Below are 13,239 nucleotides of genomic sequence, written 5' to 3'. Positions count from 1 at the left end.
TCGTGCGTTTCAAAGGGCCGGCCATCAAAATATAATACCAGGCTCTATTAGGTGAACTTTTAATTGACTGTCACGTACTGTGAGGACAAATATTCGAGCAGCTATCGCTACACATTCTTTCTGTGCGAACTATGCGAAAACCCGTAGCGGGACATCTTCGAAAACCGGTCAATGCTTTAGGCAAGGAATGGAAGTGGTCGACTTGGCTGCTAAGCATGAACACCATTCACGAGCCTTCTAAGCCGTACTTTACCGTCGTTTCAGTAAGTGGGCTTCAACCTGACCCTTAGTTTTTAGTGCTTTCTCTAAGTTCACATCTCTGCATCGTGGGGAACGTCGCCTTCGGCTGGAGCGCCACCACCGGCTCTGTTCGCTCCTAGTCATAGGAATCTCACGGATGTTCACGAATTGTTCCAGGTGTGCCCCACGCGTGTACCGGGATAGAAGACTCTTATATTTATACCTGCCCTTTAAAAATAGGTGTTCTGGAGAAAGCTGCTTTGCTGTTGTTTCTGCGCACCATTCAATCTGCCGTAACGCTAGTACCTTGTTAACGATGCATAAAGGTGGGGCTGCGTTCAGCTATGGTAGAGGGCGAATTGTATGCATTATCTGCTCCTTATGATTGATACTGATGATACTGGGGCGCTGGTCATGCAACTAGAATAAAATAAAGGATACCTCAACGTTGAGCAGTGTGCATTTACTGCTCATGATTGCGTTGTTCGAACCCGACCTCGGCGGCTGCGTTTCGATGGAGGCGAAATGAAGTGGCGTCCGTGTGCTGTGCGATGTCGGCGCACGTTAAAGATCCCCAGATGGTCGAAATTACTCCGTAGCCCTCCACTACGGCTCCTCTTTCTGTCTTTCCGCTTATGCGCCCTTATCATTTTGCTTGCGACACTCAGAAGAATCTTGTTCTAACTGCTGGTTCAAGTTCAGTATCGCTGTGAGGCCACTTTATTTGTTCATTTATTTGCAGCTACTGTCAAACCCGGTGGAATTTTTGCAAGCAGAGCACAAAATACAACACTATCTCAAATCATGCTTAACAGCAAAACAGGCATATATATATAGAAATGCAGCTATAATTAAACGAAGAATGAAAATTTTTATTCTACATAATACCTACTAATCGCCTTTGCATAAGAAAATTTGATATTCATAATTACGCAGAAAATCTGATGTATCTACAAAATGCATTTGAATGAAAATACATAAAGTGTTCCCAATAATTAAAGAAGCTTATCAGTGTATTTATAGCGGAAGAGTCGCCGAGATCTATCTAGAACAAGCAGCCACTACAGTCCGCTTCTATATTGTGCTCCATTGTTCCCGTCACCTTCGGCGGTCATAATCTACATATTTCTTCGGCGACTTCGGCTGACGAGTGAAATGGGCATTGGCCGTTAAACAACCGAGGAGCATTCTGGCTGGTAGCGGCACCGCAAATTTGTTTAATTTGTTTGCGGGCAGAAATCAGCCTTATAACCAGTTCTTTTCAGTGCATACCTGGTCTCTTCGTTTGTTGCTTTTGACATTATTCCCACCCCATGTCAGTATCGGTAGCATTGTCACTAGATGGTGACACGCCTTTATCCCACATTACACTTCAAGTGCTTTCGGATGCAGAAAATACCGCAATGCTCCGTCCGGGTGACAGGTCCTATTGCCGCAGTGATCGTCTCTGAGTAAAAGTGTACTGGAGCCCTCAGAAAATTAGCAGACCGTCAAATATACTGATTTCTCCGCCTCCTTCACCTGCATCCGAGGCTATACAACCACAGGATGTGGCGACACTAGTGCTTTCATCCATATAGAGGGCTCATATCTACACAAACCCAACCGCATTAACCGCATAATAGGGCCGGGGGAAGGGGGGGGGGGGGCAAGCTAGCCAGCATCTCCCTGGATGCGTAGGAGGCGCTGCCCACCATCGCCAAGATTAGAGCAAAACCAGGACCTGGACTAAGGATCCCACCAGCAACGACTCTAACCGCCACTTCTGCTAATGAATTCACCTTTCTGCTATGCCTTAGCGGATGTTTTGAAGGAGCTGGTAAATTTCAAAGCCATTGCTTAGAACGAAAATTCAGCCGCACAATCATAAACCGATTCGGTTATCATAACCTTCCAGGAAACTTGTATGAACTGATATACAGCTTTTATATTTCCCCTTTTATCCAAACCAATAGCGGAGGGTCAGAATTAGAGATTAACTGCTCATTATCTGTAAGGCCGTGGTGGCCTGTTTTGAAATGTTCGACGAGAGCATCGCAGAAAGCGGTGATGGAATAATCGAGCAGTTTCGAGACAGCGACGCGACCGATTGTGCAATCTCGGCCACCGCGCTGGGCCTCCTCGACCTAGTAGGCATAGTCTGACTCATGCGTGAATCCCTTGGATGCACGCATGATTTATCTGATTTTCCTTAGCTCTACATAGCGTTGTGCTGATGTTGGACGGGGACTGGTAGCACTGGTTAGGTACATCATCGTCGGGTATTTCGGGGAGGGGAAGATGTCTCGGATGTCTACGGGGTCGTCGAGAAAAGCAATTGCCATGACCTTACTGAGACACCGGTATTCTTCGGTAAAGTTCGTGACGAGGACGTGAGCCTGTCCATAATGAAAATGGGCAAAGCCCCATTGTGATTCCCTGTCAACGATCCAGTACGGTAACAGTGTGAAGTTTGGTCGGGTACTAGTGTATGTGGTCCTGTGGAATAGCAGGGTAGTGACTGCGGCGCTATTACTCGTCGTCGGCGACTGAGGATCTTCGTTTTCTCGCTGTTGAGCAGCCTTACATCTAAAGGTTGCTGTCTGCAGTCTCATATACAGGGGCTAGAGGACCTTCCTTGCACGTAACAGCCTCCCGGTACCCACATCGGGCGCGTCGGGCAGCGGTAGTGATAGCAGATATCGTGCGATCGTGAATTCTCAGGTAGCACAGAATGCGGGGCCCCAGTAGGTCCGATATAGGCAAGTGGGGCTGGGGCAACCATCATAAAACCTGCATTAGCCCCCGATGGGGCAAATGTGTGCAAGCCCCATCTAGGCTTTCCCCTGTTCCTTCTGCATGGGTCGCATAGCGGCGTTGCTCGGGATAATGCAGATACCATTTCTGCATCCACACCGCGAGGGTCCTTTGTCGGATATTTAAGGGCATCATCATCATCAGACTAACTATACCCACTGCAGGGCGAAGGCCTCTCCCATATTTCTCCACTTAATCCAGTTATGTACTAGCTGCATCCACTTGACCCCCGCGAACTTCTTAACCTCATCCACCCACCTAACTTTCTGCCGCCCCCTGCTACGCTTTCCTTCTCTTGGAATCCAGTTTGTTACCCTAAGCGACCATCGGTTATTCTCTCTTTGCACTACATGTCCTGCCCATGCCCATTTCCTCTTAATTTCCACTAGAATGTCGGTAACTTGAGTTATTTCTCTGACCCACTCCGCACGCTTCCTGTCCATTAATGTTACCCCTACCATTTTTCGTTCCATAGCACTCTGGGTTGGCCTCAACTTAAGTATAACTCTCTTGGTTAGCCTCCACGTCTCAGCCCCATAGGTGAGTACAGGTAAGATGCAACTGTTGTATACTTTCCTCTTGAGTGATACCGGTAAGCTGCTAGTCATAATCTGCGAGTGCTTGCCAAAAGTGCCCCATCCCAATCTTATTCTTCTTGTTATTTCCTTTTCATGGTCCGGATCTGCGGTTAATACCTGTCCTCAGTAGACATAATCGCCTACTACTTCCAGTACTACGCTACCTAATGTAAACTGCTGTTCCTTCTCGAGGCTGTTGAACAATACCTTCAGTTAGTCAGTTCAGGCGTTCAGTCGTGTCCGACTATTCGTGACCCTATGGACCATGTCACGCCACGCTTTCCGGTCTCTCACTATCTTCTTAACATCACATAGCTTCATCTGCAATGCCTCGAGAATGCCATCTAACCATCGCGTTCACTGCCTACCCCTTCTCAGGCGACCCTCAACCTTTCCCAACATCAAATCTTTCTCCAGCGACTCCTCTCTTCTCATCAGATGACCAAAGTAGCTGAGCTTTAACTTTAGAATTTGACCCTCCAATGAGCAGTCAGGGTTTATGGTCGACAATATCGACTGATTTGATCTTCTGGCAGTCCAAGGAACTCTTAAGAGACTTCGCCAGCAACACAAGTCAAACGCGTGAATTCTTCGGTGGTCAGCCTTTTTCACAGTTCAACTCTCGCATCCATACATCACAACTGGAAAGACCATAGCACGGGTTATACGGACCTTGGTTGGCAGACTAATGTCTCTGCTCTTTACTAGGCGGCCAAGGCTAACCATTGCTCTCTTTCCCAGAAGCAGGCGTCTCCTAATTTCATGTCTGCAGTCTCCTTCCGCGGTAATCTTGGCGCCCAAGAACAGAAAATCTGTCACAGCTTCCACTTCTTGTCCATTGATGCTCCAGGACTTGATAGGGCAAGACGCCATGATCTTCGTCTTTTTAATGTTCAGTTTAAGCCCAAACTTCTCACTCTCTTCTTGTACGCGCAACAGAAGTCTCTTGAGTTCCACTTCACTTTCTGCCATTAAAGTGGTATCATCGGCATATCTAAGGTTGTTGATACGTTTTCCAGCAATCTTCACTCAAGCTGAAGACTCGTCCAGACCGGCCTTTCTCATGATGCACTCTGCCTATAGGTTAAATAGGCAGGGCGACAGTATGCAGCCTTGCCTCACCCCTTTCTCAATAGGAAACCAAACAGTAAGACCATGCCCAGTTCTGACTGTGGCCTCTTGCCCTTCATAAAGGTTCCTGAGGAGACAGATGAGGTGATTTGGAACTCCCATCTCTTGGAGAGCTTGCCACAATCTGCTGTGATCTACGCAGTCAAACGCTTTCGCATAATCAATAAAGCAGAAGTAAATGGGTTTCTGGAACTCTCTTGCTTTTTCCATGATCCAGCGAAGGTTGGCAATTTGGTCTCTAGTTCCTCTGCCCTTGCGAAACCCAGCTTGCACGTCCGGAAGCTCCCGATCCACATACTGCTGCAGCCTACCTTGCAGGATTTTCAACGTCACCGTGCTAGCATGCGAAATAAGCGCGATCGTGCGGTAGTTGGAACAATCTTTGGCACTGCCTTTCTTTGGAATGGGGATGTAAACTGACCTCCTTCAGTCCTGTGGCCACTGCAGGGTTGTCCAAATCTTTTGACATAATGTATGCAGTGTGTTAACAGCGTCGTGGTTTAGGTTTTGAAGCAACTCAGCTGGAATACCATCAATTCCGCTAGCTTTCTTCTTAGCAAGGCTGGCTAAGGCCCATTCAACTTCACTCTTCAGGATGCCCGGCTCGAGATCAGTAATCACAACCGTCCTATGTTGGGTTTGCACATCCGGGTCCTTCTTGTACAGTTCTTCTGTGTATTCCTGCCACCTCTTTATCTCTGAGGCTTCAGTGAGGTCCTTGCCTCGTCTGTCCTTTATCACGCCCAGCTTAGCACAGAAGCTTCCTTTGATACCTTTGATTGTCTTATACAGAGCTCTTGTGTTCCTTAATTGGATGCTGTCCTCAACTGCTTGACACTGTGTGTTCAGGATGGCATTCTTATCTCGCCTTGATATTTTCTGAGAATCCGCATTGAGAACCTTGTATCTTTCTCTTTCCCCCATACCTTTTGCCATCCTCCTGTCCTCAGCTATTTGCAAAGCCTCTTCAGATAACCAGTTTGCTTTTTTACATTTCTTTTGCTTTGGAACTACCTTAGTAGCAACTTCTTGTATTATATCACGAACATCAGTCCACGTCTCTTCGGGCTCTTTGTCTTCTAGATCTAATTCTTGAAATCGATTCCTCACTTCCACAGCATATTCTAATGGAATCTGATCCAGATCATACCTGAAAGGCCATCTAGTTTTCTGCGTTTTCCTCAATTGAAGCTTAATTTTGGCAACAAGAAGCTGATGATCGGTGCCACAATCGGTCCCAGGCCTTGTTTTTACTGCTTGTATAGCGCTTCTCCATCTCTGCCGGCAAATAATATAATCGATCTGACTCCTGTACAGACCGTCCGGTGAAATAAATGTGTACAGGCGCCTCTTGTGCTGTTGAAAATGAGTATTCGCTATGGTTAGGTTGTTTTCTTGACAGAACTCTACTAGTCTCTGCCCAGCTTCATTTGGCTCACCAAGACCGAACTTGCCTGTAATTCCGGATATTTCTTCACTCCCGACCTTAGCATTCCAGTCTCCTATGATAAAAACGACGTCTGATGATGGGGTGCGGTCTAAAAGGCATTGTAGGTCCGCATAAAATCTCTCCACGTCAGCTTCTTGAGCAGCAGTGGTCGGTGCATAGACTTGGATAACTGTTATGTTGAAAGGGTGACCTTGGATCCGAAGTGAAATCATTCGGTCGTTTTTGGGGTTGTACCCTAGCACTGCTTTGCCCATTCTTCTGTTTACTATGAGAGCGACCCCATTCCTTCCCTTGGATTCGTGCCCACAATAAAAGACATAATGTTCACCGGAGTTAAATTCTCCCATTCCGGTCCACTTGAGCTCGCTGATAACCAAGATATCAATGTTCAATCTGTCCATTTCTCGCTTGACGATATCCAGTTTACCTTGCGACATAGATCCTACATTCCATGTTGCTATGTGATATATGTCCTTGCAACATCGGACTTTCCGGTCGCTTCCAGACACATCCACAACTGAGCGTCCTTTTGGCTTTAGTCCAGCCGCTACATCCGTCCTGGAGCTACTAGGAATCGCCCTTCGTTCATCCCCAGTAACATGTGGGACACCTTCCAACCTGGGGGGCTCATCTTCCGGCACCATATCGATAATGGTATTGTGACTGGCCATAGGGTTTTCTTGGCAGGAAATACTGGAGTGGGTTGCCATTACCTTCTCCAGTGAATCACATTTTGTCAGAACTGTCTGCCGTGACCTGTCTATCTTGGGTGGCCCTACACAGCAGAGCTCACGACTTCATCGAGTTTCGCAAGCCCCTCCGCCACGACAAGGCAGTGATCCATGAAGGGGGAACAATACCTCAGTCTTATGCATATTTATTTTCAAGCCTACTTTCTACTTTTCCTGTCTAGGTCATCAATCATTATTTGCAGTTCATCCCCCGAGTTGCTTAGCAAGGCAATGTCATCAGCAAATCGCAGATTACTGAGGTATTCTCCATCTACCCTTATCCCTAACTGCTCCCATTCCAAGTCTCTGAATACTTCCTCTAAACAAGCTGTGAATAGTACTGGGGAGATTGTGTCTCCTTGCCTAACACCTATCTTTATGGGAATTTTGTTTCTTTATGCAGAACTATGGTTGCTGTGCAGCCAATATACATCTTCAAGCAATTTCATGTATGGCTCGTCTACCCCCTGATTTGGCAATTCCTGCATCACCGCCGATGTTTCAACTGAGTCAAATGCTTTTTCGTAATCAATGAGTGCTATGTATAAAGGCTGATTATGTTCCGAGCATTTTTCTATCACCTGATTGATGGTATGGATATGATCGATAGTAGAGTACCGTTTCCGAAAATCTGCTTGATCCTTTGCTTGATTGCAGTCTAAGGTTTTCCTGATTCTATTAGCGATTACCTTAGTAAATATCTTATACGTAACAGACAGTAAGCTGATTGGTCTGTAATGTTTAAGGTCCTTAGAGTCCCCTTTCTTATGTATGAGGATAATGTTAGCATTCTTCCATGGTTCCGGTACCGTCGATGACACCAGGCACTGCGTATACAGGGTGGCCAATTTCTCTAGCACGATAACCCCCCCCCCCGTCCTTTAGCAAATCTGTAGTTATCTGATCCTCTCCAGCTGATTTCCCCCTTTTGATAGTTGCTAATGCTTTCTTGACCTCGTCCTTCGTCACTCGGTGGAACGTCTGACTGTTTTTTCCTGCCGCCAATCTCGTTACGATCCTGACTACTTTGGCTGCTGTAGAGATCTGTATAGAAATCCTCGGCTACTTTGAGTATCTTGTCCATATTCGTGATGACGTTGCCCGCCTTGTCCCTTATCGCATACATCTGTTTTTTGCCTATGCCTAATTTCTTCTTTACAGCTTTAAGGCCTCCCCCGTTCTTTACAGCATGTTCAATTTTCTCCATGTTATACTTCCTTATATCAGCCACCTTGCGCTTATTGATTAGCTTTGATATCTCGGCCAATTTGATCTGGTCTGTTCGATTGGAAGCTTTCATACTCTGGTGTTTCTTAATCGAATCTTTCGTCTCTTTAGACAGCGTACCGGTATCCTCTAAGTAACCTACCGCCTACTTCTACCGCCCACTCAGTAATGATATCTCTGAAATTATTGTTCATTCCTTCTAGGGTAATGTCGCCATCCTTGGTTAGAGCTGAATATCTATTCTGTAGCGAGATCCTGAATTCTTCTGCCCTTCCCTCACTGCTAATTCTAATTGCTAATTTAATGCAATCCAACCTAAATGTGGGCTCTTTAAGAGAAAGCCCTCATAGATCCGAAATGAGGCCGCCCTCATAAAATCTGTGTGTGACCTATATCAGCCTTAGTGGGGCAAAAAAAAAATAAAAGGACATGCCTACATGCTGCCCCAATCGGCCCCTTGTAAGTTACATGGGGGCAGGTGAAATATGAATAAGGGCTCAATTTGGGCAAGCCCTCGTGAAGCCCAAATGAGGCAGCCTTAGCTAAACCGCTTTAGGTCTCGCATAGGCTGTAATGAGGCTGGAAGGCGGGCGTGCTCGCATGGTAGCAAAATTGGTCCTGTGGAGGAAATTTGAAGGCACGTGAAACCGCAGGTGGGCTCTAGGTTCAAAAACAACACCAAGCCGAATTGGGGCTGCCCGCACAAAACGGCTTTATAGCCCACATGGACCGTAATGGGGCTAGATGGCGGGCAGGCCCGCATGATACCAAAATCGGTCCCTTGTGGAAAATTTGAAGGCATGTGCTACAGCAAGTTGGCTTTCAGTTCAAAAACAACACCCAACCCAATTGGGGCTGCCCACACAAAACCGTTGTAGGTCCCACATCGACCGCAATGAGGCTAGAAGGCGTGCGTGCGATTCTGTAATGATTCTTTCCAACATGTATTTGTATTAGATGTTGCCCTATACTACTATTATAGATGATTTGTATAACAGTTGTTGCTATGTTTAGTCGGTTAGAAATATTACATGCCTTTAGTTTTCGCGCTCATGGAAATTGCGCTAAAATATTAAAACATACTGATTGCTTGCTAACTGTTGCTCCTAATGTGGTTGCGCGGGATAGCCTACAACACTCGGCACAATATTACTGTTCAGAACACACATCTCAATAGCCTGAACAAGGTGCACGTTTAGTTCATTATGCATATGTACCCTATAGTGTTTTGTGTACTGCTTTGTTTTGTGAGTAATGTGTGTTTTCGTATGTACATATGTACCCAATAAATTCTCCATGTACACGAAGTCATTATGTTATGATTTATTGTAAAATTTAATATTGTGGCTGTTTAGAAAGGGCAGACATGCATCAAATATTTTCTTAATTACGTGCATAAATAATGATTGGGAAAACTTGGACAAGGGCTTCCCATCAATTTCCTGCGTCGGACCTCTATGAGAATAATCTGGGCAAGCCCGAGTGCTGCTTGTGCTATAGAGCCCGCATCGGTCCTATGTCATTAACTGATGGGCTAACCGAAATAAATAAATGATCGGGCCAGAGCGGCTGCCCGATTCTGTCCAACGAAGGACCTTCGTGGGGAGTTGGCGGGATGTGCCCTTTTGGTAATGCGGAAAAAATGTGGGCAGCCCCGCCAGGGCTGCCTGCATCGGTCCCTAGTGGGGCCCATCGGGGCTTTGTCGACAGCTCCCTTCAGGCCTACGTCGGCCCCTCTTGCAGTACCCACATTGAGCCCACCGGGGCTGTCCTCCATTACCTACATCGGACCCACCAGGGGCCCCCCTTCATAGCCCACTTTGTGCTACCTGGGTTACGAATGCCTGTTGCATTCTCGAGCGCTCAATTGGAAGTGTACGGAGAACTATCTAGATAACTGGACAAATTAACTAAAAACGTATGTCACTATTTCGGAAACAGTTGTGCATTGATTCGAACATCAGGAGAGAATCTCGGCGCATTTCACACTGCAAAGAAAGTGTAAAAGCAGCGTCTCGGTGGTACTGAGCTTGGAACAAGAACGTTCTGTGCGTTTACAATCTCATAGTTAAGGCCGCGTGCGGTAGGCGACTGAAAACAGGAATCAGGGTTTCAATGCTTCGCGGCAATATAAATCGTATGAAGGAAATACTACAGATAGAAGTCGGAAAATAAAAACAGTGGGGAAAACATTCTGTTGACGAGCGCATGAAATTAGAATTTAAATTTAAGGCAGCAAATTAAAAGGAACAATGCCGCGGCACTATGAAGACCAATTAAGTCATGTATGGAAGCGCGTATACACACGGAAGTAGGTATGCGTCCGTCGCAGAGTAAATGACCGTTATCGCGAACAGCAGTGTTAACATATACTCGTTTTTTTCTCTCCCTCTTTCATCCTCTATTTCCCTTTCCAGGTATCAACTTATTACTTCAATTGATTTAATTCTCTTTGCTCCTTCCTTTCTCTTCTTTCATTCTTTCTCTTTTTTTCAGCTGAAGGTGTCATGACTGTAAATTTTCTTGGTCCTTATTTCCACGCAAATTATGAACGTAGTCCTATTATTGCATGAGAACTGGGACGAAGAGTCTCTTCTGCACGATGCTTTGGCTATACTTAGGGCACCGCAGTGCGGTATACAGTGCCCTATATAAATAATAGCAGCCAGCCGGGTATACCCTTACGGAAATCCCATATCTGCTCCAGATATGGAACATATGCTGCCAGATACAAATATATGAGGCAGCAAATAAGACCTTATCTGGGCCAGATAAGGTCATATATGTGGAAAATGTTGCCCTTATATGGCTCAGATTTGGCCATATCATGCAACATATAATCCAAATCTGAATGGGTAGCGGGACCTTATATGGCTTGATTAGGGGCATATATGGTATCCTCGCGACCTTATTTGGCCTGATAAAGGGCATATATGGCATCGTCATGACCTTATATAGACAGACCAGGGCCATATATGCCTGGCGTCAACAGGACTTTATATAACCTCACCGGGGCCTTAATTCTGTAGGTGCCATAGTTATTGTATATTAGCAATATATGGCCTTCGTCTACCTTCTGAAAATATCCAATATTGGCATCATGTGGTAGAGCTTCAATTTTTCTACACTCAGCATGGCCTGCATGCTTAGTGTACGTTAATTGTATCCAATTTAGATAATAGCTACGACTCCTAATATTTCAAATATTCTGCAGATTTCGCTGCACTATAATTATTACACCATGTGTTCCTTAATCCAGGAGGGTGCTGGGTTATAGCTACATGCTCCTCTTTCCGCCTACTAAGTCGTATTTTCATTTAATATGCGGCCGCAGTCCGGCGTACAAAAGCATGGTCGGTTAAGTTGAGCGATTCAAAATATCAAGAAAATGATGGCAGTTCAGTATACGGCCCCCTCCGCGCTTCCAGACGGTGACTCACCCTCAGCGACAGCTGGCAGTTGCTTTGTCGAAGGCCGCAGTGGCTATGCAGTGACTCCTCCTCTCCTGTGTTCCCCTCTTCCCTCTCAGACAGCGGCGGCCCCCGCGTCGCTGGCTCGCATTTCATCTCTCCTCCTCGCTGCCACGCTCTGTATCGCGTAGGCCGCGAGCTCTCCGTTTTGTGTGTGCTTACTTCTTTGCCCTCCGCCTTTCAACTCCGTGCGCCTAAGCACTTGGTATCTCGTTCCTTTTCGGTGGCGACATCGGAGTTCGGTGCGGCTGGCGGGCGTGCTGCATGTTGTGTATGCTGGTGTGTGTGTGTGCCAGCGCCTCTTCGCTATTAGCTGCGTGCATGTAACAAAAATGCGACAGCAAACCTACAAGAGCTTCAGTCTGACTGTCGGCACAAAGGAAATTACTGTGTCCCACTGCGGGTGGAAGCTGCCTCCCCAGCCTTGGCAGCAAACCTGATGGACGATTGAATTTTTCGGGGCTTCTGCCCTGGGTGGCCCGGCCAAATCTTCACCATTGTGTCGGATCGCACCCTCATCATGCCGCCTCATCTTCACGCCCGATCACCAAAACCGTGAGCGTGAGACTTCTTGTCGGGAACTAGCACTTGCGAGCCTCAGGATATTGTTCACATTATTATTTTGATGGAAAATTAATTTTCCAATTGTAAATTGGATGGTAATTGCCAGTATGTGATAGTTTTTGTACATTTAGTTGCTTATTTGTCTTTCGCTCGAGCAATTTTGATAAATTTCAGTGGGCGGATAGGGTCCTTCGTTATTTATTCATATTACTATTTGCACTACCTAAGTAGCTTCATGCTTGATTTGGTTTAGGGACAGAGCTGTCGCTGTCATATGCCATCGGACAAGCTTTTTTTTGTTTTCTCTCCTAATTTGAAAAGCAACCACGAGTTAGGCGCGTTCACTTATTTTACACTGCAGTCTCTGCTTAAGGTAACACCAGTACTTCCTCACAGCCTATATGCACTTAGCTAAGGTTTGGGTATTATCAGCAGTCCCAGCAGTGTGTGTTTTATCGCCCTGCGGTTTAGCGGTACCCTTTCCGGGTATCGACGAACCTTTAAATTCCCTTTCAATAGTCTAGTTCGATTATTAGCCGTTTATTTTATTTAGCTTCGCAAGTAAACCAGCTCAAACTAAAAGCATTTACTGGTTAAAGCTGTGTGTGTAAAAGAGTAGAATAAAAATGTGGTATCTAACCTAATAAGTTAATGTATTTCACTTTAGCTTCTCGTGTAGACATTATTCTGTCAGATATCTCATTACTTTGTTATAGTATCGCGCGTAAATGAGTAGAATCTTAATATTTACTAACGGATGAGCATGTCTTTGACCCTCGGTATACACACGTAATTCAGGACCGTCTTTGAGCGATTCCATATAGGCAGGGAAAAAGAAAACCTGTGGTTTCAAAGCTATTTTCCTGTAAGGTTCGAAATAAAAGCAGAAATTCAGGTTTCCCTAGGCAAACTTGATTGAGTGTGCGTTTAGCTGGAATACTGAAATTTCGTGTGTGTTGTAATAAAGTGTTATGTTGATATGCAGATATATAGATCTATACTTCAAAACCTACCTGCATGCGGGCTAGATCTTTAAATCAGGAATTGGGTAG

This window comes from Amblyomma maculatum, chromosome 4 (assembly GCF_055883805.1).
Source record: "Amblyomma maculatum isolate TAMU_Amacu chromosome 4, ASM5588380v1, whole genome shotgun sequence".
Classification (NCBI taxonomy): domain Eukaryota; kingdom Metazoa; phylum Arthropoda; class Arachnida; order Ixodida; family Ixodidae; genus Amblyomma; species Amblyomma maculatum.
The sequence above is the reverse complement of the archived record's forward strand: the minus strand, read 5'-3'. Positions refer to the sequence as shown.